Source organism: Danio rerio, chromosome 4 (genome assembly GCF_052040795.2).
Source record: "Danio rerio strain M-AB ecotype USA chromosome 4, GRCz13ab, whole genome shotgun sequence".
Taxonomy (NCBI): Eukaryota; Metazoa; Chordata; class Actinopteri; order Cypriniformes; family Danionidae; genus Danio; species Danio rerio.
In genome coordinates this window covers 44366991-44386980 of record NC_141024.2, presented here as the reverse complement: position 1 = coordinate 44386980, position 19990 = coordinate 44366991, and the positions used below count along the sequence as shown (strand labels likewise).

The 19990-nt window shown below is 46.6% G+C and overlaps 1 protein-coding gene and 16 non-coding genes across 17 annotated transcripts in view; 9 read left to right on the top strand and 8 right to left on the bottom strand.

Annotated features, from left to right (window-relative positions):
* The window catches only part of LOC148681160 (protein NLRC3-like), a 345676-nt gene that overhangs the window by 234498 nt on the left and 91188 nt on the right, over positions 1-19990 (bottom strand). The window lies entirely within an intron of this gene.
* trnal-cag (transfer RNA leucine (anticodon CAG)) lies at positions 361-443 on the bottom strand. Its single transcript has one exon. It is a non-coding gene; the product is annotated as a tRNA-Leu (tRNA).
* Positions 1775-1847, top strand: trnav-aac (transfer RNA valine (anticodon AAC)). Its single transcript has one exon. It is a non-coding gene; the product is annotated as a tRNA-Val (tRNA).
* Positions 1952-2024, top strand: trnav-cac (transfer RNA valine (anticodon CAC)). The gene has a single exon. It is a non-coding gene; the product is annotated as a tRNA-Val (tRNA).
* On the bottom strand, positions 3101-3183 carry trnal-cag (transfer RNA leucine (anticodon CAG)). Its single transcript has one exon. It is a non-coding gene; the product is annotated as a tRNA-Leu (tRNA).
* Positions 4515-4587, top strand: trnav-aac (transfer RNA valine (anticodon AAC)). Its single transcript has one exon. It is a non-coding gene; the product is annotated as a tRNA-Val (tRNA).
* trnal-cag (transfer RNA leucine (anticodon CAG)) lies at positions 5095-5177 on the bottom strand. The gene has a single exon. It is a non-coding gene; the product is annotated as a tRNA-Leu (tRNA).
* trnal-cag (transfer RNA leucine (anticodon CAG)) lies at positions 7090-7172 on the bottom strand. Its single transcript has one exon. It is a non-coding gene; the product is annotated as a tRNA-Leu (tRNA).
* trnav-aac (transfer RNA valine (anticodon AAC)) lies at positions 8502-8574 on the top strand. The gene has a single exon. It is a non-coding gene; the product is annotated as a tRNA-Val (tRNA).
* trnav-cac (transfer RNA valine (anticodon CAC)) lies at positions 8679-8751 on the top strand. The gene has a single exon. It is a non-coding gene; the product is annotated as a tRNA-Val (tRNA).
* Positions 9828-9910, bottom strand: trnal-cag (transfer RNA leucine (anticodon CAG)). Its single transcript has one exon. It is a non-coding gene; the product is annotated as a tRNA-Leu (tRNA).
* Positions 11240-11312, top strand: trnav-aac (transfer RNA valine (anticodon AAC)). The gene has a single exon. It is a non-coding gene; the product is annotated as a tRNA-Val (tRNA).
* trnav-cac (transfer RNA valine (anticodon CAC)) lies at positions 11417-11489 on the top strand. Its single transcript has one exon. It is a non-coding gene; the product is annotated as a tRNA-Val (tRNA).
* On the bottom strand, positions 12566-12648 carry trnal-cag (transfer RNA leucine (anticodon CAG)). The gene has a single exon. It is a non-coding gene; the product is annotated as a tRNA-Leu (tRNA).
* On the top strand, positions 13980-14052 carry trnav-aac (transfer RNA valine (anticodon AAC)). Its single transcript has one exon. It is a non-coding gene; the product is annotated as a tRNA-Val (tRNA).
* trnav-cac (transfer RNA valine (anticodon CAC)) lies at positions 14157-14229 on the top strand. Its single transcript has one exon. It is a non-coding gene; the product is annotated as a tRNA-Val (tRNA).
* LOC137494463 (U1 spliceosomal RNA) lies at positions 17231-17393 on the bottom strand. Its single transcript, XR_015486810.2, has one exon. It is a non-coding gene; the product is annotated as a U1 spliceosomal RNA (small nuclear RNA).

The following is a 19990-nucleotide window of genomic DNA, read 5'->3' as shown; positions in this document are numbered from 1 at the left end:
TCCTGTGGTTATCACGATGGCTTTACAAGCGGAGGGTCTCCTGTTAGCAACTGGGCGGAAACATTCAGATCTGCTTTTACGCACATTCTCAATTGGCTCTCTGCTCACTGGATGATCCACGATACAAGGGCATGGATCTGTCAAATGTCATGACTTGACGTTGTACGAGGATTTGACGAAAAAAATGCCCTGCAAACCTTAAAAAGCAACACCATCCCCGGACAATTCTTTTGATCCCCTTTCAGTGCACTTGCATTAAAGCCCGCGTGATGCGGCACTTTGTCAGTGTTACTGTATCATTTGGACATGGGGGCAGAGAGTTAAAGAATTCAGCCTGAGCGCACTGCCGCAGGCTCGGTTTGTCAGAAGTGGGATTCGAACCCACGCCTCCAGGGGAGACTGCGACCTGAACGCAGCGCCTTAGACCGCTCGGCCATCCTGACATGCAAGCTTGGCAGGAGCTGTCTCCTGGGAGCCACACCGCAGTACCGTGACATGGAATCTGGTGCTTCACAGCTTGCCCAGCTCCGGCTGTCCAGCTCATTGGCGCTGCAGGCAGCTAATCTGTGCTCGCCTCCTGGGGCTGCGCCTAGTTTCAATAGCCAACACTTGACAGCTGTCATTGCTTACGGCCACACCACCCTGAGGGGGCTATAGAGCAAACAGGAAGTGAGTTGGCAGCAGTAAGGAGAGAAAGGCTCTCCCCATTTTGTTTGTCTACCTTTTTGTTTATTGACCTTGAGTGTTTTTGTTTGTTTGTTTTCTTTTTGTCTTTAAAAACCACCTAACAGCAGCATTTTGCTGACTGAAGGGTGGTTATGTAGTGTGTTTTATTTTTAATCATGGACAGATTCCCCGGCAACGACATGGAAATGGAGGGACTTGCAAGAAAGGATAAAGAAAATGGGCTGGATAATAGATGGAGAGGTAAAGAAAATGGACTTGACAACAGACAAAGAGATAAATAAAATGAAGAGCCCGGCCAACGAAGAGGTGAGAAAGGTAAGGATAAGCAAGAGGTACAAAGAAGAGTATGCACAAAGGAAGCAACAGTAACTGTAGAAGTAGAAAATGTAAAAGATGCAAGAAGATTTGATATAACCAAAGCAGTCACGGAGCTGATTGGAGAAGGAAGAATGCTGGCGGTGAGACCCAAACAAACAAAGGGAGTATGAAGTAACAATGGAGACTGAAGATGACACCGAAATTTTAATAGACAATGGATTGACAATTAAAGGAGTGAAATCTGAAGTACGGAGGTTACAAAACAGAGACTATGTTGTTTCGTTCAAGCATCTGCCTGTTTACCTAGCAAGTGAAGAAATTTTAAGCAAGCTAGAGAGATGGGGAGTTTTCCCCATATCTAAAATTAAAAGAAGATTGTATCCTGGCACAAACATAGAAGATGGAACAAGGTTTGTAAAAAACAGATTTCCGGAAGAGATGGTCTCCTTACCATACAGTACCAAAATCGAGACGGCGGAAGCGCCACAGCACTTTAGAGTCATGCACACCAATCAGGTAAAAACCTGTCGACTATGCATGAGCTCAGAAAATGTGATGAAGGAACGCCCAGAATTCAGGTGCTTCAGATGTGACGAAAGGGGACATTTCGCAAGGACCTGTACAGCTGTGTCGGGCCCGGATTGTAAATTGGCCCTAATACCTGCAGGGAGCTTGTCACGCTGAGTTGGCTTTGTCCGCTCGATTGACCAACGCGTACGCCTTGTTTTATCCTTGCAGGCCTAACTTCGCTGGTGAAAGCGCTTGTGGGGTTTCTGTAGTGTAGTGGTCATCACGTTCGCCTAACACGCGAAAGGTCCTCGGTTCGAAACCGAGCAGAAACAGTGCTCTTCTTTTGGCGAGAAAATAATAGCATCCACTGCCGCACCAGCAATGATCGTCGACAGGCACCCAATCAAAAAGGGTTATCAGCTCGATTTGCCTGAAGGTTTCCGTAGTGTAGTGGTTATCACGTTCGCCTCACACGCGAAAGGTCCCCAGTTCGAAACTGGGCGGAAACAACCTCTGGCTTTTATGACAATTGTCAAATCAGGCTTCTGTTGAGTACTGACGTTCACTGAAAACATTCTTTCTGCAGAGCGGTGTGAGGCTAGAAGTTTGAATTCAGCTCAGTGTTTACCGCCCCTCGCGGTGTCGCAAACTTGCGTAGAATCTGATTTCTTTTAGCTTTGTGTTGTGCATGAGCAGGTGGCCAGTGCGTTTGCTGGCCCTTCACGGTGCAGACCGTACAAGACAGCTCTATACAAAAAGACTATAAATACTTGAAGCAGCACTGGCCTATTGGTTTCCGTAGTGTAGTGTTTATCATGTTTGCATTACACGCTAAAGGTCTCCTGTTCGAAACTGGGCGGAAGCATACAATTAGCGGACACTTTTGTCCAAAGCGACATACAATAGTGGAGATATTCAACAAGACGAGGCAATGCATACGAAAAAGGGCTATTTATTCCAAGTAATTTGTTTGTGCTCAGAGAATTTAGTGCTGGAGTAGGAGTTTCGTTTTCTTTAGAGAGAGGGATATTCACCGGGGTTCGGGTGTACTCTGAAGAGATGGGTGTTAGCTGTCGTTTGAAGGACACCAGTGTATCCGTAATCCGAGTGGGAATGGGAAGGTGATTCCACCAGCGTAGAACATTGAATGAAAACATTGTGGAAAGTGACTTTCCGTCTCTCTGCGCTGGCACCACAAGACAGTGCTCTCACCCTAACCGGAGGCTCCTGTGGTTATCACGATGGCTTTACAAGCGGAGGGTCTCCTGTTAGCAACTGGGCGGAAACATTCAGATCTGCTTTTACGCACATTCTCAATTGGCTCTCTGCTCACTGGATGATCCACGATACAAGGGCATGGATCTGTCAAATGTCATGACTTGACGTTGTACGAGGATTTGACGAAAAAAATGCCCTGCAAACCTTAAAAAGCAACACCATCCCCGGACAATTCTTTTGATCCCCTTTCAGTGCACTTGCATTAAAGCCCGCGTGATGCGGCACTTTGTCAGTGTTACTGTATCATTCGGACATGGGGGCAGAGAGTTAAAGAATTCAGCCTGAGCGCACTGCCGCAGGCTCGGTTTGTCAGAAGTGGGATTCGAACCCACGCCTCCAGGGGAGACTGCGACCTGAACGCAGCGCCTTAGACCGCTCGGCCATCCTGACATGCAAGCTTGGCAGGAGCTGTCTCCTGGGAGCCACACCGCAGTACCGTGACATGGAATCTGGTGCTTCACAGCTTGCCCAGCTCCGGCTGTCCAGCTCATTGGCGCTGCAGGCAGCTAATCTGTGCTCGCCTCCTGGGGCTGCGCCTAGTTTCAATAGCCAACACTTGACAGCTGTCATTGCTTACGGCCACACCACCCTGAGGGGGCTATAGAGCAAACAGGAAGTGAGTTGGCAGCAGTAAGGAGAGAAAGGCTCTCCCCATTTTGTTTTTCTACCTTTTTGTTTATTGACCTTGAGTGTTTTTGTTTGTTTGTTTTCTTTTTGTCTTTAAAAACCACCTAACAGCAGCATTTTGCTGACTGAAGGGTGGTTATGTAGTGTGTTTTATTTTTAATCATGGACAGATTCCCCGGCAACGACATGGAAATGGAGGGACTTGCAAGAAAGGATAAAGAAAATGGGCTGGATAATAGATGGAGAGGTAAAGAAAATGGACTTGACAACAGACAAAGAGATAAATAAAATGAAGAGCCCGGCCAACGAAGAGGTGAGAAAGGTAAGGATAAGCAAGAGGTACAAAGAAGAGTATGCACAAAGGAAGCAACAGTAACTGTAGAAGTAGAAAATGTAAAAGATGCAAGAAGATTTGATATAACCAAAGCAGTCACGGAGCTGATTGGAGAAGGAAGAATGCTGGCGGTGAGACCCAAACAAACAAAGGGAGTATGAAGTAACAATGGAGACTGAAGATGACACCGAAATTTTAATAGACAATGGACTGACAATTAAAGGAGTGAAATCTGAAGTACGGAGGTTACAAAACAGAGACTATGTTGTTTCGTTCAAGCATCTGCCTGTTTACCTAGCAAGTGAAGAAATTTTAAGCAAGCTAGAGAGATGGGGAGTTTTCCCCATATCTAAAATTAAAAGAAGATTGTATCCTGGCACAAACATAGAAGATGGAACAAGGTTTGTAAAAAACAGATTTCCGGAAGAGATGGTCTCCTTACCATACAGTACCAAAATCGAGACGGCGGAAGCGCCACAGCACTTTAGAGTCATGCACACCAATCAGGTAAAAACCTGTCGACTATGCATGAGCTCAGAAAATGTGATGAAGGAACGCCCAGAATTCAGGTGCTTCAGATGTGACGAAAGGGAACATTTCGCAAGGACCTGTACAGCTGTGTCGGGCCCGGATTGTAAATTGGCCCTAATACCTGCAGGGAGCTTGTCACGCTGAGTTGGCTTTGTCCGCTCGATTGACCAACGCGTACGCCTTGTTTTATCCTTGCAGGCCTAACTTCGCTGGTGAAAGTGCTTGTGGGGTTTCTGTAGTGTAGTGGTCATCACGTTCGCCTAACACGCGAAAGGTCCTCGGTTCGAAACCGAGCAGAAACAGTGCTCTTCTTTTGGCGAGAAAATAATAGCATCCACTGGGAAGGTGATTCCACCAGCGTAGAACATTGAATGAAAACATTGTGGAAAGTGACTTTCCGTCTCTCTGCGCTGGCACCACAAGACAGTGCTCTCACCCTAACCGGAGGCTCCTGTGGTTATCACGATGGCTTTACAAGCGGAGGGTCTCCTGTTAGCAACTGGGCAGAAACATTCAGATTTGCTTTAACGCACATTCTCAATTGGCTCTCTGCTCACTGGATGATCCACGATACAAGGGCATGGATCTGTCAAATGTCATGACTTGACGTTGTACGAGGATTTGACGAAAAAAATGCCCTGCAAACCTTAAAAAGCAACACCATCCCAGGACAATTCTTTTGATCCCCTTTCAGTGCACTTGCATTAAAGCCCGCGTGATGCGGCACTTTGTCAGTGTTACTGTATCATTCGGACATGGGGGCAGAGAGTTAAAGAATTTAGCCTGAGCGCACTGCCGCAGGCTCGGTTTGTCAGAAGTGGGATTCGAACCCACGCCTCCAGGGGAGACTGCGACCTGAACGCAGCGCCTTAGACCGCTCGGCCATCCTGACAAGCAAGCTTGGCAGGAGCTGTCTCCTGGGAGCCACACCGCAGTACCGTGACATGGAATCTGGTGCTTCACAGCTTGCCCAGCTCCGGCTGTCCAGCTCATTGGCGCTGCAGGCAGCTAATCTGTGCTCGCCTCCTGGGGCTGCGCCTAGTTTCAATAGCCAACACTTGACAGCTGTCATTGCTTACGGCCACACCACCCTGAGGGGGCTATAGAGCAAACAGCAAGTGAGTTGGCAGCAGTAAGGAGAGAAAGGCTCTCCCCATTTTGTTTGTCTACCTTTTTGTTTATTGACCTTGAGTGTTTTTGTTTGTTTGTTTTCTTTTTGTCTTTAAAAACCACCTAACAGCAGCATTTTGCTGACTGAAGGGTGGTTATGTAGTGTGTTTTATTTTTAATCATGGACAGATTCCCCGGCAACGACATGGAAATGGAGGGACTTGCAAGAAAGGATAAAGAAAATGGGCTGGATAATAGACGGAGAGGTAAAGAAAATGGACTTGACAACAGACAAAGAGATAAATAAAATGAAGAGCCCGGCCAACGAAGAGGTGAGAAAGGTAAGGATAAGCAAGAGGTACAAAGAAGAGTATGCACAAAGGAAGCAACAGTAACTGTAGAAGTAGAAAATGTAAAAGATGCAAGAAGATTTGATATAACCAAAGCAGTCACGGAGCTGATTGGAGAAGGAAGAATGCTGGCGGTGAGACCCAAACAAACAAAGGGAGTATGAAGTAACAATGGAGACTGAAGATGACACCGAAATTTTAATGGACAATGGATTGACAATTAAAGGAGTGAAATCTGAAGTACGGAGGTTACAAAACAGAGACTATGTTGTTTCGTTCAAGCATCTGCCTGTTTACCTAGCAAATGAAGAAATTTTAAGCAAGCTAGAGAGATGGGGAGTTTTCCCCATATCTAAAATTAAAAGAAGATTGTATCCTGGCACAAACATAGAAGATGGAACAAGGTTTGTAAAAAAACAGATTTCCGGAAGAGATGGTCTCCTTACCATACAGTACCAAAATCGAGACGGCGGAAGCGCCACAGCACTTTAGAGTCATGCACTTCAATCAGGTAAAAACCTGTCGACTATGCATGAGCTCAGAAAATGTGATGAAGGAACGCCCAGAATTCAGGTGCTTCAGATGTGACGAAAGGGGACATTTCGCAAGGACCTGTACAGCTGTGTCGGGCCCGGATTGTAAATTGGCCCTAATACCTGCAGGGAGCTTGTCACGCTGAGTTGGCTTTGTCCGCTCGATTGACCAACGCGTACGCCTTGTTTTATCCTTGCAGGCCTAACTTCGCTGGTGTAAGCGCTTGTGGGGTTTCTGTAGTGTAGTGGTCATCACGTTCGCCTAACACGCGAAAGGTCCTCGGTTTGAAACCGAGCAGAAACAGTGCTCTTCTTTTGGCGAGAAAATGATAGCATCCACTGGGAAGGTGATTCCACCAGCGTAGAACATTGAATGAAAACATTGTGGAAAGTGACTTTCCGTCTCTCTGCGCTGGCACCACAAGACAGTGCTCTCACCCTAACCGGAGGCTCAAGTGGTTATCACGATGGCTTTACAAGCGGAGTGTCTCCTGTTAGCAACTGGGCGGAAACATTCAGATTTGCTTTTACGCACATTCTCAATTGGCTCTCTGCTCACTGGATGATCCACGATACAAGGGCATGGATCTGTCAAATGTCATGACTTGACGTTGTACGAGGATTTGACGAAAAAAATGCCCTGCAAACCTTAAAAAGCAACACCATCCCAGGACAATTATTTTGATCCCCTTTCAGTGCACTTGCATTAAAGCCCGCGTGATGCGGCACTTTGTCAGTGTTACTGTATCATTCGGACATGGGGGCCGAAAGTTAAAGAATTCAGCCTGAGCGCACTGCCGCAGGCTCGGTTTGTCAGAAGTGGGATTCGAACCCACGCCTCCAGGGGAGACTGCGACCTGAACGCAGCGCCTTAGACCGCTCGGCCATCCTGACATGCAAGCTTGGCAGGAGCTGTCTCCTGGGAGCCACACCGCAGTACCGTGACATGGAATCTGGTGCTTCACAGCTTGCCCAGCTCCGGCTGTCCAGCTCATTGGCGCTGCAGGCAGCTAATCTGTGCTCGCCTCCTGGGGCTGCGCCTAGTTTCAATAGCCAACACTTGACAGCTGTCATTGCTTACGGCCACACCACCCTGAGGGGGCTATAGAGCAAACAGCAAGTGAGTTGGCAGCAGTAAGGAGAGAAAGGCTCTCCCCATTTTGTTTGTCTACCTTTTTGTTTATTGACCTTGAGTGTTTTTGTTTGTTTGTTTTCTTTTTGTCTTTAAAAACCACCTAACAGCAGCATTTTGCTGACTGAAGGGTGGTTATGTAGTGTGTTTTATTTTTAATCATGGACAGATTCCCCGGCAACGACATGGAAATGGAGGGACTTGCAAGAAAGGATAAAGAAAATGGGCTGGATAATAGATGGAGAGGTAAAGAAAATGGACTTGACAACAGACAAAGAGATAAATAAAATGAAGAGCCCGGCCAACGAAGAGGTGAGAAAGGTAAGGATAAGCAAGAGGTACAAAGAAGAGTATGCACAAAGGAAGCAACAGTAACTGTAGAAGTAGAAAATGTAAAAGATGCAAGAAGATTTGATATAACCAAAGCAGTCACGGAGCTGATTGGAGAAGGAAGAATGCTGGCGGTGAGACCCAAACAAACAAAGGGAGTATGAAGTAACAATGGAGACTGAAGATGACACCGAAATTTTAATAGACAATGGATTGACAATTAAAGGAGTGAAATCTGAAGTACGGAGGTTACAAAACAGAGACTATGTTGTTTCGTTCAAGCATCTGCCTGTTTACCTAGCAAATGAAGAAATTTTAAGCAAGCTAGAGAGATGGGGAGTTTTCCCCATATCTAAAATTAAAAGAAGATTGTATCCTGGCACAAACATAGAAGATGGAACAAGGTTTGTAAAAAACAGATTTCCGGAAGAGATGGTCTCCTTACCATACAGTACCAAAATCGAGACGGCGGAAGCGCCACAGCACTTTAGAGTCATGCACTTCAATCAGGTAAAAACCTGTCGACTGCATGAGCTCAGAAAATGTGATGAAGGAACGCCCAGAATTCAGGTGCTTCAGATGTGACGAAAGGGGACATTTCGCAAGGACCTGTACAGCTGTGTCGGGCCCGGATTGTAAATTGGCCCTAATACCTGCAGGGAGCTTGTCACGCTGAGTTGGCTTTGTCCGCTCGATTGACCAACGCGTACGCCTTGTTTTATCCTTGCAGGCCTAACTTCGCTGGTGTAAGCACTTGTGGGGTTTCTGTAGTGTAGTGGTCATCACATTCGCCTAACACGCGAAAGGTCCTCGGTTCGAAACCGAGCAGAAACAGTGCTCTTCTTTTGGCGAGAAAATAATAGCATCCACTGCCGCACCAGCAATGATCGTCGACAGGCACCCAATCAAAAAGGGTTATCAGCTCGAGTTGCCTGAAGGTTTCCGTAGTGTAGTGGTTATCACGTTCGCCTCACACGCGAAAGGTCCCCAGTTCGAAACTGGGCGGAAACAACCTCTGGCTTTTATGACAATTGTCAAATCAGGCTTCTGTTGAGTACTGACGTTCACTGAAAACATTCTTTCTGCAGAGCGGTGTGAGGCTAGAAGTTTGAATTCAGCTCAGTGTTTACCGCCCCTCGCGGTGTCGCAAACTTGCGTAGAATCTGATTTCTTTTAGCTTTGTGTTGTGCATGAGCAGGTGGCCAGTGCGTTTGCTGGCCCTTCACGGTGCAGACCGTACAAGACAACTCTATAAAAAAAGACTATAAATACTTGAAGCAGCACTGGCCTATTGGTTTCCGTAGTGTAGTGTTTATCATGTTTGCATTACACGCTAAAGGTCTCCTGTTCGAAACTGGGCGGAAGCATACAATTAGCGGACACTTTTGTCCAAAGCGACATACAATAGTGGAGGTATTCAACAAGAAGAGGCAATGCATACGAAAAAGGGCTATTTATTCCAAGTAATTTGTTTGTGCTCAGAGAATTTAGTGCTGGAGTAGGAGTTTCGTTTTCTTTAGAGAGAGGGATATTCACCGGGGTTCGGGTGTACTCTGAAGAGATGGGTGTTAGCTGTCGTTTGAAGGACACCAGTGTATCCGTAATCCGAGTGGGAATGGGAAGGTGATTCCACCAGCGTAGAACATTGAATGAAAACATTGTGGATAGTGACTTTCCGTCTCTCTGCGCTGGCACCACAAGACAGTGCTCTCACCCTAACCGGAGGCTCAAGTGGTTATCACGATGGCTTTACAAGCGGAGTGTCTCCTGTTAGCAACTGGGCGGAAACATTCAGATTTGCTTTTACGCACATTCTCAATTGGCTCTCTGCTCACTGGATGATCCACGATACAAGGGCATGGATCTGTCAAATGTCATGACTTGACGTTGTACGAGGATTTGACGAAAAAAATGCCCTGCAAACCTTAAAAAGCAACACCATCCCAGGACAATTCTTTTGATCCCCTTTCAGTGCACTTGCATTAAAGCCCGCGTGATGCGGCACTTTGTCAGTGTTACTGTATCATTCGGACATGGGGGCCGAAAGTTAAAGAATTCAGCCTGAGCGCACTGCCGCAGGCTCGGTTTGTCAGAAGTGGGATTCGAACCCACGCCTCCAGGGGAGACTGCGACCTGAACGCAGCGCCTTAGACCGCTCGGCCATCCTGACATGCAAGCTTGGCAGGAGCTGTCTCCTGGGAGCCACACCGCAGTACCGTGACATGGAATCTGGTGCTTCACAGCTTGCCCAGCTCCGGCTGTCCAGCTCATTGGCGCTGCAGGCAGCTAATCTGTGCTCGCCTCCTGGGGCTGCGCCTAGTTTCAATAGCCAACACTTGACAGCTGTCATTGCTTACGGCCACACCACCCTGAGGGGGCTATAGAGCAAACAGCAAGTGAGTTGGCAGCAGTAAGGAGAGAAAGGCTCTCCCCATTTTGTTTGTCTACCTTTTTGTTTATTGACCTTGAGTGTTTTTGTTTGTTTGTTTTCTTTTTGTCTTTAAAAACCACCTAACAGCAGCATTTTGCTGACTGAAGGGTGGTTATGTAGTGTGTTTTATTTTTAATCATGGACAGATTCCCCGGCAACGACATGGAAATGGAGGGACTTGCAAGAAAGGATAAAGAAAATGGGCTGGATAATAGATGGAGAGGTAAAGAAAATGGACTTGACAACAGACAAAGAGATAAATAAAATGAAGAGCCCGGCCAACGAAGAGGTGAGAAAGGTAAGGATAAGCAAGAGGTACAAAGAAGAGTATGCACAAAGGAAGCAACAGTAACTGTAGAAGTAGAAAATGTAAAAGATGCAAGAAGATTTGATATAACCAAAGCAGTCACGGAGCTGATTGGAGAAGGAAGAATGCTGGCGGTGAGACCCAAACAAACAAAGGGAGTATGAAGTAACAATGGAGACTGAAGATGACACCGAAATTTTAATAGACAATGGATTGACAATTAAAGGAGTGAAATCTGAAGTACGGAGGTTACAAAACAGAGACTATGTTGTTTCGTTCAAGCATCTGCCTGTTTACCTAGCAAATGAAGAAATTTTAAGCAAGCTAGAGAGATGGGGAGTTTTCCCCATATCTAAAATTAAAAGAAGATTGTATCCTGGCACAAACATAGAAGATGGAACAAGGTTTGTAAAAAACAGATTTCCGGAAGAGATGGTCTCCTTACCATACAGTACCAAAATCGAGACGGCGGAAGCGCCACAGCACTTTAGAGTCATGCACTTCAATCAGGTAAAAACCTGTCGACTGCATGAGCTCAGAAAATGTGATGAAGGAACGCCCAGAATTCAGGTGCTTCAGATGTGACGAAAGGGGACATTTCGCAAGGACCTGTACAGCTGTGTCGGGCCCGGATTGTAAATTGGCCCTAATACCTGCAGGGAGCTTGTCACGCTGAGTTGGCTTTGTCCGCTCGATTGACCAACGCGTACGCCTTGTTTTATCCTTGCAGGCCTAACTTCGCTGGTGTAAGCACTTGTGGGGTTTCTGTAGTGTAGTGGTCATCACATTCGCCTAACACGCGAAAGGTCCTCGGTTCGAAACCGAGCAGAAACAGTGCTCTTCTTTTGGCGAGAAAATAATAGCATCCACTGCCGCACCAGCAATGATCGTCGACAGGCACCCAATCAAAAAGGGTTATCAGCTCGAGTTGCCTGAAGGTTTCCGTAGTGTAGTGGTTATCACGTTCGCCTCACACGCGAAAGGTCCCCAGTTCGAAACTGGGCGGAAACAACCTCTGGCTTTTATGACAATTGTCAAATCAGGCTTCTGTTGAGTACTGACGTTCACTGAAAACATTCTTTCTGCAGAGCGGTGTGAGGCTAGAAGTTTGAATTCAGCTCAGTGTTTACCGCCCCTCGCGGTGTCGCAAACTTGCGTAGAATCTGATTTCTTTTAGCTTTGTGTTGTGCATGAGCAGGTGGCCAGTGCGTTTGCTGGCCCTTCACGGTGCAGACCGTACAAGACAGCTCTATAAAAAAAGACTATAAATACTTGAAGCAGCACTGGCCTATTGGTTTCCGTAGTGTAGTGTTTATCATGTTTGCATTACACGCTAAAGGTCTCCTGTTCGAAACTGGGCGGAAGCATACAATTAGCGGACACTTTTGTCCAAAGCGACATACAATAGTGGAGGTATTCAACAAGAAGAGGCAATGCATACGAAAAAGGGCTATTTATTCCAAGTAATTTGTTTGTGCTCAGAGAATTTAGTGCTGGAGTAGGAGTTTCGTTTTCTTTAGAGAGAGGGATATTCACCGGGGTTCGGGTGTACTCTGAAGAGATGGGTGTTAGCTGTCGTTTGAAGGACACCAGTGTATCCGTAATCCGAGTGGGAATGGGAAGGTGATTCCACCAGCGTAGAACATTGAATGAAAACATTGTGGATAGTGACTTTCCGTCTCTCTGCGCTGGCACCACAAGACAGTGCTCTCACCCTAACCGGAGGCTCCTGTGGTTATCACGATGGCTTTACAAGCGGAGGGTCTCCTGTTAGCAACTGGGCGGAAACATTCAGATTTGCTTTTACGCACATTCTCAATTGGCTCTCTGCTCACTGGATGATCCACGATACAAGGGCATGGATCTGTCAAATGTCATGACTTGACGTTGTACGAGGATTTGACGAAAAAAATGCCCTGCAAACCTTAAAAAGCAACACCATCCCAGGACAATTCTTTTGATCCCCTTTCAGTGCACTTGCATTAAAGCCTGCGTGATGCGGCACTTTGTCAGTGTTACTGTATCATTTGGACATGGGGGCAGAGAGTTAAAGAATTTAGCCTGAGCGCACTGCCGCAGGCTCGGTTTGTCAGAAGTGGGATTCGAACCCACGCCTCCAGGGGAGACTGCGACCTGAACGCAGCGCCTTAGACCGCTCGGCCATCCTGACATGCAAGCTTGGCAGGAGCTGTCTCCTGGGAGCCACACCGCAGTACCGTGACATGGAATCTGGTGCTTCACAGCTTGCCCAGCTCCGGCTGTCCAGCTCATTGGCGCTGCAGGCAGCTAATCTGTGCTCGCCTCCTGGGGCTGCGCCTAGTTTCAATAGCCAACACTTGACAGCTGTCATTGCTTACGGCCACACCACCCTGAGGGGGCTATAGAGCAAACAGCAAGTGAGTTGGCAGCAGTAAGGAGAGAAAGGCTCTCCCCATTTTGTTTGTCTACCTTTTTGTTTATTGACCTTGAGTGTTTTTGTTTGTTTGTTTTCTTTTTGTCTTTAAAAACCACCTAACAGCAGCATTTTGCTGACTGAAGGGTGGTTATGTAGTGTGTTTTATTTTTAATCATGGACAGATTCCCCGGCAACGACATGGAAATGGAGGGACTTGCAAGAAAGGATAAAGAAAATGGGCTGGATAATAGACGGAGAGGTAAAGAAAATGGACTTGACAACAGACAAAGAGATAAATAAAATGAAGAGCCCGGCCAACGAAGAGGTGAGAAAGGTAAGGATAAGCAAGAGGTACAAAGAAGAGTATGCACAAAGGAAGCAACAGTAACTGTAGAAGTAGAAAATGTAAAAGATGCAAGAAGATTTGATATAACCAAAGCAGTCACGGAGCTGATTGGAGAAGGAAGAATGCTGGCGGTGAGACCCAAACAAACAAAGGGAGTATGAAGTAACAATGGAGACTGAAGATGACACCGAAATTTTAATAGACAATGGATTGACAATTAAAGGAGTGAAATCTGAAGTACGGAGGTCACAAAACAGAGACTATGTTGTTTCGTTCAAGCATCTGCCTGTTTACCTAGCAAGTGAAGAAATTTTAAGCAAGCTAGAGAGATGGGGAGTTTTCCCCATATCTAAAATTAAAAGAAGATTGTATCCTGGCACAAACATAGAAGATGGAACAAGGTTTGTAAAAAACAGATTTCCGGAAGAGATGGTCTCCTTACCATACAGTACCAAAATCGAGACGGCGGAAGCGCCACAGCACTTTAGAGTCATGCACACCAATCAGGTAAAAACCTGTCGACTATGCATGAGCTCAGAAAATGTGATGAAGGAACGCCCAGAATTCAGGTGCTTCAAATGTGACGAAAGGGGACATTTCGCAAGGACCTGTACAGCTGTGTTGGGCCCGGATTGTAAATTGGCCCTAATACCTGCAGGGAGCTTGTCACGCTGAGTTGGCTTTGTCCGCTTGATTGACCAACGCGTACGCCTTGTTTTATCCTTGCAGGCCTAACTTCGCTGGTGTAAGCACTTGTGGGGTTTCTGTAGTGTAGTGGTCATCACATTCGCCTAACACGCGAAAGGTCCTCGGTTCGAAACCGAGCAGAAACAGTGCTCTTCTTTTGGCGAGAAAATAATAGCATCCACTGCCGCACCAGCAATGATCGTCGACAGGCACCCAATCAAAAAGGGTTATCAGCTCGAGTTGCCTGAAGGTTTCCGTAGTGTAGTGGTTATCACGTTCGCCTCACACGCGAAAGGTCCCCAGTTCGAAACTGGGCGGAAACAACCTCTGGCTTTTATGACAATTGTCAAATCAGGCTTCTGTTGAGTACTGACGTTCACTGAAAACATTCTTTCTGCAGAGCGGTGTGAGGCTAGAAGTTTGAATTCAGCTCAGTGTTTACCGCCCCTCGCGGTGTCGCAAACTTGCGTAGAATCTGATTTCTTTTAGCTTTGTGTTGTGCATGAGCAGGTGGCCAGTGCGTTTGCTGGCCCTTCACGGTGCAGACCGTACAAGACAGCTCTATAAAAAAAGACTATAAATACTTGAAGCAGCACTGGCCTATTGGTTTCCGTAGTGTAGTGTTTATCATGTTTGCATTACACGCTAAAGGTCTCCTGTTCGAAACTGGGCGGAAGCATACAATTAGCGGACACTTTTGTCCAAAGCGACATACAATAGTGGAGGTATTCAACAAGACGAGGCAATGCATACGAAAAAGGGCTATTTATTCCAAGTAATTTGTTTGTGCTCAGAGAATTTAGTGCTGGAGTAGGAGTTTCGTTTTCTTTAGAGAGAGGGATATTCACCGGGGTTCGGGTGTACTCTGAAGAGATGGGTGTTAGCTGTCGTTTGAAGGACACCAGTGTATCCGTAATCCGAGTGGGAATGGGAAGGTGATTCCACCAGCGTAGAACATTGAATGAAAACATTGTGGAAAGTGACTTTCCGTCTCTCTGCGCTGGCACCACAAGACAGTGCTCTCACCCTAACCGGAGGCTCCTGTGGTTATCACGATGGCTTTACAAGCGGAGGGTCTCCTGTTAGCAACTGGGCGGAAACATTCAGATTTGCTTTTACGCACATTCTCAATTGGCTCTCTGCTCACTGGATGATCCACGATACAAGGGCATGGATCTGTCAAATGTCATGACTTGACGTTGTACGAGGATTTGACGAAAAAAATGCCCTGCAAACCTTAAAAAGCAACACCATCCCAGGACAATTCTTTTGATCCCCTTTCAGTGCACTTGCATTAAAGCCCGCGTGATGCGGCACTTTGTCAGTGTTACTGTATCATTCGGACATGGGGGCAGAGAGTTAAAGAATTTAGCCTGAGCGCACTGCCGCAGGCTCGGTTTGTCAGAAGTGGAATTCGAACCCACGCCTCCAGGGGAGACTGCGACCTGAACGCAGCGCCTTAGACCGCTCGGCCATCCTGACATGCAAGCTTGGCAGGAGCTGTCTCCTGGGAGCCACACCGCAGTACCGTGACATGGAATCTGGTGCTTCACAGCTTGCCCAGCTCCGGGTGTCCAGCTCATTGGCGCTGCAGGCAGCTAATCTGTGCTCGCCTCCTGGGGCTGCGCCTAGTTTCAATAGCCAACACTTGACAGCTGTCATTGCTTACGGCCACACCACCCTGAGGGGGCTATAGAGCAAACAGCAAGTGAGTTGGCAGCAGTAAGGAGAGAAAGGCTCTCCCCATTTTGTTTGTCTACCTTTTTGTTTATTGACCTTGAGTGTTTTTGTTTGTTTGTTTTCTTTTTGTCTTTAAAAACCACCTAACAGCAGCATTTTGCTGACTGAAGGGTGGTTATGTAGTGTGTTTTATTTTTAATCATGGACAGATTCCCCGGCAACGACATGGAAATGGAGGGACTTGCAAGAAAGGATAAAGAAAATGGGCTGGATAATAGACGGAGAGGTAAAGAAAATGGACTTGACAACAGACAAAGAGATAAATAAAATGAAGAGCCCGGCCAACGAAGAGGTGAGAAAGGTAAGGATAAGCAAGAGGTACAAAGAAGAGTATGCACAAAGGAAGCAACAGTAACTGTAGAAGTAGAAAATGTAAAAGATGCAAGAAGATTTGATATAACCAAAGCAGTCACGGAGCTGATTGGAGAAGGAAGAATGCTGGCGGTGAGACCCAAACAAACAAAGGGAGTATGAAGTAACAATGGAGACTGAAGATGACACCGAAATTTTAATAGACAATGGATTGACAATTAAAGGAGTGAAATCTGAAGTACGGAGGTTACAAAACAGAGACTATGTTGTTTCGTTCAAGCATCTGCCTGTTTACCTAGCAAGTGAAGAAATTTTAAGCAAGCTAGAGAGATGGGGAGTTTTCCCCATATCTAAAATTAAAAGAAGATTGTATCCTGGCACAAACATAGAAGATGGAACAAGGTTTGTAAAAAACAGATTTCCGGAAGAGATGGTCTCCTTACCATACAGTACCAAAATCGAGACGGCGGAAGCGCCACAGCACTTTAGAGTCATGCACACCAATCAGGTAAAAACCTGTCGACTATGCATGAGCTCAGAAAATGTGATGAAGGAACGCCCAGAATTCAGGTGCTTCAAATGTGACGAAAGGGGACATTTCGCAAGGACCTGTACAGCTGTGTCGGGCCCGGATTGTAAATTGGCCCTAATACCTGCAGGGAGCTTGTCACGCTGAGTTGGCTTTGTCCGCTCGATTGACCAACGCGTACGCCTTGTTTTATCCTTGTTTTATGGCTCTCTGCTCACTGGATGACCCATGATACTAGGGCGTGGATCTGTCAAATGTCATGACTTGACGTTGTACGAGGATTTGACGAAAAAATTCCCTGCAAACCTTAAACCACAGACGTCTGCAAAAGATTGCAGTTCTTGAAACAAAGTTACCTCTGATCCGAGCAGAAGCGTTCGCTTACTTAATGGCAGAAAAAATTATGACCTTTCACACGGTCTACATTCGTTCTGTCAGTAACAGCGGCCGGCCGGCAAATAAAATTCTGACATTCCACAGGGCACACTCGCTTGGCGGACAAAAGCCACCGGGGGCTCTCTTTGCGTGTTCCTTCACCTGGTCAAACTGCTTTGAGGGGGGATCTTTCGAGTAGTTTTCGGCGTCAGAACAGACTCTTCTAGCGACGGGTGGGCAGGCCTTCCACAGGCGCGCGCAGCTCTACTGGAGCAAAAGAGGCTTGGCCAAGGACGAGGAAGAGAGGGAAGCGCCGCTCCAGCCGGGCCCGATGCTTTCGCCTGAACTCTGTCTTGAACCACTGTGCTCAGGGGAGAGCGCGAACGCAGTCCCCCACTACCAGAAATTATGCAGTCGAGACTCCCACATTTGGGGTATTCGCAGGGTCAGCGTGGCCGGAGTGCAATGGCCAAACCTCGACCTGGGTGAACCACCTTCTTGATCATGGTATCTCCCCTGCCAGGTAAGTATGAATTGCCGGGCGGCACAAATGGCAGCCGCCGTTTTCTATCGGCCGTACTCCAGGGCGGTAATGCTCAGCCACCGAGCATGGGGAATGGGCCAGCAACCCCTGTCTCCTGACAGCGCTGTACTTGCAGCAGACGTGCCTGTGCTTGCAAACCACTCGCTAGTAACTGTGGCAACGCATGAAGAGTTTGAGCTTCCTCCAGATGCTTGCTTTGTGTTTTGTCATCAGTTGGGGCTGCCAACACATGGATTCCACTGGACGCACTCGATCTGGGGATAACAGACCCTCTATGGGGGGAGGGGAGGGGATCCTCGTGTTCTTTCTTTCTTTTCCTCCATCTGTTTTCTTTCTCTACAGATGCCGTTTTTCTCTGCATAGTTTCTGATTTGGTCTATTTGGACATGTCGACCTCCTGCTTTGCTGCGGTTCGGACCGCCTTTGCCTAGAGCTCCGTGCTTTGCACTCTTGCCTTGTATATTTTGTGTCCTGTTTTCTTACGTCAGCCTATCAGCACAGTGCTCAAACGACATAGCTTGAAGAACACGACGGGATCTACAAACGTTCCGCAAAAAAACTTCACTGACGAAAGCGGAAGTGCTAACGGAACAACCTCCCGCTGCAAGCACCTTACATTCCTGAGACGGGAAACCACCGACGGCTGGCTGCGAAATTGCCTCTGGTTCAGATTGGTTTAGAACCGTCCTTCTGCCCAAAACGCCACAGACGTCTGCAAAAGATTGCAGTTCTTGAAACAAAGTTACCTCTGATCCGAGCAGAAGCGTTCGCTTACTTAATGGCAGATAAAATGATGACCTTTCACACGGTCTGCATTCGTTCCGTCAGTAACAGCGGCAGGCCGGTAAATAAAATCCTGACATTCCACAGGGCACACTCGCTTGGCGGACAAAAGCCACCGGGGGCTCTCTTTGCGTGTTCCTTCACCTGGTCAAACCGCTTTGAGGGGGGACCTTTCGAGTAGTTTTCGGCGTCAGAACAGACTCTTCCAGCGACGGGTGGGCAGGCCTTCCACAGGCGCGCGCAGCTCTACTGGAGCAAAAGAGGCTTGGCCAAGGACGAGAGGGAAGCGCCGCTCCAGCCGGGCCCGACGCTACCGCCTGAACTCTGTCTTGAACCACTGTGCTCAGGGGAGAGCGCGAACGCAGTCCCCCACTACCAGAAATTATGCAGTCGAGATTCCCACATTTGGGGAGTTCGCAGACATCTGCCCAGGGAACGTGCAATGGTAACTGTAGACTGTAGACTCTCGTCCAACGAGAAGCCGCGATTGTCTACAGTTTGCTTAGACCCTGGGCTAATCGGAGGGATGCATTGTCTAAAGTTTAAAATCAGGGCCAATCAGCGCTGAGGATTTTCCAAAGTTTCTCTTGCTCTGAATGCTCAATTTATCGGGTCAGAAAGTCCATCTGCTGTCGAGATTAATTCGTATGTTAAAGTGATTTTGTGTGGAAAGTTATTTTTATACTGTTATATTGATGCACAGTATGTTTTGTTCACGACATGTTTAAAATATCTCACTTTTTGAGCAGTATTCGTGAGGCTGCGCCTTCAGAAAGTACACCTGTCGTAGAGATTTCGTGTGGTAAGTTATTTTTCTACTGTTATATTGATGCACAGTATGTTTTGGTCACATCACGTTCGAAGTTTTTCACTCTTTGTGCAGCATTTTGTCTTTGTTCGTGAGGCTGCGCTGTCAGCAAGTACACCTGTCATAGTGATTTATAGTGGTAGGTTATTTTATCCTGTTCTGATAAACAGTATGTTTTGCTCACATCACATTTAAAATATTTCACTGTGTGTGCAGTATTTTGTCTGTGTGCCTGACGCTGCGCTGTCAGACGTACATCCATTACAGAGATTTTGTGCGGTAAGTTATTTTTATTGTTACATTAATGCTAAGGTCACATCATGTTTGAAATATCTCATTCTTTGTGCAGTGTTTGGTCTGTGCTGGTGACGCTGTGTCGTCAGAAAGTTCACCTGTCCTAGAGATTTCGTGTTGTAGGTTATTTTTATACTGTGATATTACTTACATGTATATATGGCTGCACAAAACCTGAAAAAGTTTAGCTTATGTATTATTTTCAACGCTCGTGTCGGTTTGATAGCTCCATTTACATAGTTAACAGTTGTTTCATTAAAATATAGCAACCATCATACTAATAAATAAATATCCCTTCATATACAGCAATATATGTGACCATGACAATTATTATCATTAGTTGTTACTATGAGAAGTGAAGAACATTTTAAGATCTTAGCTGGGACAAAACATATGATCCATACCTGTACACAGTAAAATCATCAGAGTAAAATTTACTCAGTTCAGAGAACATTTGGTCCCTCTCTTAATTGAGCAAAATTTACTCAGCAGCAGAGTTAAAGTTAATGAGCCGATGATGAGTTTAATTAAGTGATGATTGAGCACTGATGATGAACACCTGCTGTTATTATGCAGAAACAGAAGAGAAGCAGCAGCAGCTACGCTCATTGCTTACCTGATTGACTTTATTTCTGTCAGATGTTCAAAAAATCCATATGAGACTGTGGCGAGGGGGCGTGGCCGAGAGCCGTGGGAACG